The sequence below is a fragment of the Felis catus genome, chromosome C1, assembly GCF_018350175.1.
Source record: "Felis catus isolate Fca126 chromosome C1, F.catus_Fca126_mat1.0, whole genome shotgun sequence".
NCBI lineage: Eukaryota > Metazoa > Chordata > Mammalia > Carnivora > Felidae > Felis > Felis catus.
This window is the reverse complement of record NC_058375.1, coordinates 18,801,021-18,805,162: the sequence shown is the minus strand read 5'-3', so window position 1 is coordinate 18,805,162 and position 4,142 is coordinate 18,801,021. Positions and strand designations below refer to the sequence as shown.

The 4,142-nt window shown below is 54.9% G+C and overlaps 1 long non-coding RNA gene across 1 annotated transcript; it reads left to right on the top strand.

Moving 5' to 3' along the window:
• The first annotated feature begins 2,456 nt into the window (after positions 1–2,456).
• LOC123379357 lies at positions 2,457–3,933 on the top strand. The gene is made up of 2 exons (XR_006583746.1): positions 2,457–3,160; positions 3,457–3,933. It is a non-coding gene; the product is annotated as an uncharacterized LOC123379357 (long non-coding RNA).
• Positions 3,934–4,142: the final 209 nt, after the last annotated feature.

The following is a 4,142-nucleotide window of genomic DNA, read 5'->3' as shown; positions in this document are numbered from 1 at the left end:
TGCAGCACCAAGGCCACTGCCCAGGGAGCGGAGGAGCTGCCTTAGCCCCGCCCCCTGCAGCTGTGCTACCTCGTTGCTCTGTGCCTCAATTTCCTCCTCCGTCTAATGGGCTGCAAGGGAGGGCTCAGCGAGTCCATTTGTGCAAAGTGTCTGGAACAGTGCGAGTGCCTGGCCCAGAGTCAGCTTTCCACACGTGATGGCTATTTTATCAGGAATCAGGAAGGGGGTAGATTTGGGGGGGGAGAATCCAGCGTCCACTGGAATTTTGGGTGGGAACACTGGCCATCTGGGATGGATATATTCAAATCCAGCTGTCCACCAGAATCACTCAGGGAACTTTAAAAATTCACCGCACCCACGCCGAGTGTCCACCGTTTCATTCATCGGCTTGGCCTTGGGGGTCGGCTTGTCTGGGTTCCACTCTGGGCGCCACCACTTAGAGGCTGATCACTGGATAAGTCGTCTGACCTCACCTCACCGGCCACAGCTCTGTTCCCTGCTAACTTCGCTTTGTTCCCCATCCAGGCCAGACGCTGGCGAATGATTACAAGCATCAGATCGTCCTCCGGGTTCGGGTTCGTGTTCCGCAAGCCGGGTCTGTCCCTGAGTGACAGGAGGGCCAGCCCCCCAGTCCAGAGTAGGTGGGGGCGCGGTGGGCCGGGGCCCGGCCTGCGTCGCCGTGTGTGGCCCGATGCAGGGAAGGTGGTTCCCGGGGCCCCACCTGTGGGGTGGGATGTGAGAGTGTGTGTGAGTGTGCACGTGTGAGGGTGTGAGAGGAAGGTCGGGGACTCAGCCAGGGCCTGAAGTCAGGGGAGACAAAAAGGCCCCTGTGTGGATTTTGTCTGCGATTTCCACAGGCCCCAGCGTTGTCCCCTCGGCCCCTTGCCGGGTCACGCCCGGGGTTCTGGCGGCAGGGCTCCCTTTTGTCCCTTCCCCTGCCCCTTGTCCCGAGCGCTGGGCATAGAGGCTCCCAGGCCGAGCTCCCAGGGTCACCCCCCGTCTTGCCTCCTTCCAGGGCTGAAGGCTTATATCTGCTCTCAGAGGCAGGGGCCCCTCCCAGCCAGCCCATCCCCTCTGCCCTTACCCTACGCCTGAGGAGCAAGGGTTCGTCCTGGCGAGTGGGTGAAGGGCCCAGATCATTTTTGCAAGTGGACCGGGAGGTGGCTGGGGCGAGGGTGGTTCTTTCTGGAACTCTTGGGGAAGCCGCTCCGAAGTCAATCCAGGAAAGGCAGGTGTCCTCCATGAGGTCAGCCCGCTGGGGTGGAGCCGGGAGAGAAGGGGGGCCTCAGGACTCGAGGGGCCTGCAGGGAGGGTCTGGCAGAAGGGGGACAGCCAAGTCCCCCGGCCTTTGGGCTTTCAACGACTGGCGAAGTCTACCTGTCTCAATCTTGGGACCACCTCGGTGGGGGGGGGGGGGGCAAAAGTTTTATTTTGTCCGTTGAGGATATTAAAACTAGGGCCCAAAATAGACCGTCACTGTATCACACAAGGAAGGACAGTTAAGAAAAGGGAAGTGACATAGTCTCAGTGTTTTCCAAGAAAAGATACTTAGTAAGTTTACTAGAACATGGTTTGCCTTGGACCAGAGGGAGCCCAAGAGGATGGAGAATGGGAAGGCAGTGTTCTGGGGCCCTGGGGTTGGGAGCCGCTGGTGGGGTGGGTGTGGAGACGGGCCAGGACCACCAGCCCTGGGTGGTGGGACCTGGTGGGGAGCAGGGAGTCCAGTTCTGGGGAGGGCTGTGGGAGGTGGGGGGAAGCCAGGGGGCATGATACCCGAAACCACCTCAGAAGATGCTTCCTCCGCTCCAGTCCTGGAGCCATGACTTACTAGCTGTGTGACTCAGAGAAGTTACTCAACTTCTCTGGGCCTCCCTTTTGCACTTTACATAGTGACAGTATCCTCAGAATAATCCCCGAGGCACAAAATTCGGTCTGTGGTATCATCATGATCATCATTATCATTAAGAGGCCTGCTCCCATTTTGGGGGAAGAATCTCATGCGCAGAAGACATCGGACTTTCTCTCTCCGAGGCTTTGGAGGTCAGAGCCAAGCTCACCCGAGCGCTTGCTGTGAGCCAGGCCCTGTCGCCGATGATTTTCAATATTACCTCACAGGGGGGTTATCAGGCCCATTTTACAGGTGAGGAAACTGAGGCTCAGAGGTCGCATGGCTAGGGTGATGCAGAGCTGAGAGAAGGCCTGGGTTGGTCCGGCTCCAAGGCCCTGGTGTCATTTTGTCACAGGTGGAGTGGACTTTAATCTTCCCGATCACTGCCGTCCTGTGCAGTGTTCTCTGGGCAGCACCCCCCACAGTGCCTGGCATCGGGTGGGCACTCGGCGAGTCTGCGGTGGGTGAACGACCGGGGGTAATGGGCTAGCTGCCAAGGCTGCTATGCATGTGTTAGGGACCCTTTGGGCTTCCACCCCCGAGCTCTGTGAGTCTGTGGCCAGCCACCCAGGGGATGAGGGCGCTTCTGAGAGTGTGTGCACAGCTCGAAGCCCACGCACTTAGTACTCAGAGGTGCTGGTGTGTCCCTCCCTGAGGCCTCCCGGGAGCCACCGACTGGTTCCTCGTCACTGCAAAGGCGGGGGACCCCTGCCTTGCTGCTGCCCGCGTTGTCACCCACATCTGTGTCTGACAGGTGGCTTCAGTCACTGCCTCCCGCCACCGCCTCCAACCACAGGATTTGGGGACACGTGGGGACTTTGGTTTCAGTCACGCCCCCTAGCTGCGGCCCCGTGGCCATGCCGGCGGATCCCGACATCTAATTCTAAAGGAATTTTACAGGCAAGCCATCAGTAAAAATTAAATTGTATCAGCCAACAATGACATCGCATCAAAAACAAGCACATTCTGTCTCAAGACTCGCGGCTTCCTGATTATTCTCCTCCTGTCGCTGTTTTCTGCGCTTCCGAGGCAATTGACGAGGGTCGTGGGGGGGGGCAGCGCCCCGATGCTGTTCTCCCCAGTGTCTCTTCTCGGGTCTGCGCTCCTCGACTCGACTCGGGTAGCCTGACATCGGCTGCGGTGGGGAGTGTTTATACCACAGACATCGGGGAGCGTTACAAACCGGGCCTGCCCTCCCCAAGCGGCGGTTGTGAAACACGCAACAGCACACGGCCGACTTTGAGGAGTCTCAGCACTAGTGTGTGTGCACAGGTACGTTTCAGGGAAGTCGTGAGCCCGGCCGCCGCACACGCTCAGGACTGGGAAACTGCCGGGCTTTTCCCCAACAGTGGCTTCGTGGATATTGTTTTATCGTGTGCAAATCATTTCCTCCCTTTTTTTCCTTTCACTCCTTGCGATCGAAAACTTAAGAAATAAATTCGGGGCGTGCCTCACATCGGACGTTCTGCACGCTAACTTTATTTCTAGCACCTCATTTTCCGACTTCTGTTTCCTCTTTGCCTGGTCCCCCCTTCTCCTTTGTACATTAATTTTTTTTTTTTTTACAGCTTTATGGACGCACAACTGGCCTGGGATAAGCGACACATATTTAAAGCGTCCAGTTTGATGAGTTTGGCCGTATGAGTACATCCGTTAAGCGGTCCCCACAGCGGAGATTCCCATCCCCTTTGAAAGTTTCTTCCTGCCCTCTGGAATCCGTCCCTCTTCTCCCTGGGCCACCTCTGATTTGCTTTCTAGCCCTGTTGATTAGTTTGCATTTTCTAGAATTTTGTATAAATGGAGACTCTAGTATGTACTATTTTTTTTTTTTTTCTTCTTTCTGAGTCTGGCTTCTTTCACTTAGTATAATGTTTTTGAGATTCATCCACGTTGCTCATGGATCAGTAGTTTGTTTCTTTTTATTGCGAAGCAGTATTCCACTGTAGGCATATACACCACAATTTGTTTATCCGTTCACCTGCTGATGGGCGTTTGAGTTGTTTCTAGTGTTCGGCTATTACGAATAAAGTCGTTCTAAATATTTAGGCTCAAGTCTTGACGCTTTCATTTTTCTTGGATAAATACCTAGGAGCGGAATGGCTGGGTTGCATGTTACATACATGTTTAACTTTTAAGAAATTGTCAATTTCAGTTTGTTTGTTTACTGTGCTGTGTGATCTTGGACCAATGACTTAACCTCTCTGGGCCTCAACTTTGTTATAAAACTCAATGACGCAATTCCTATCAATTTCTA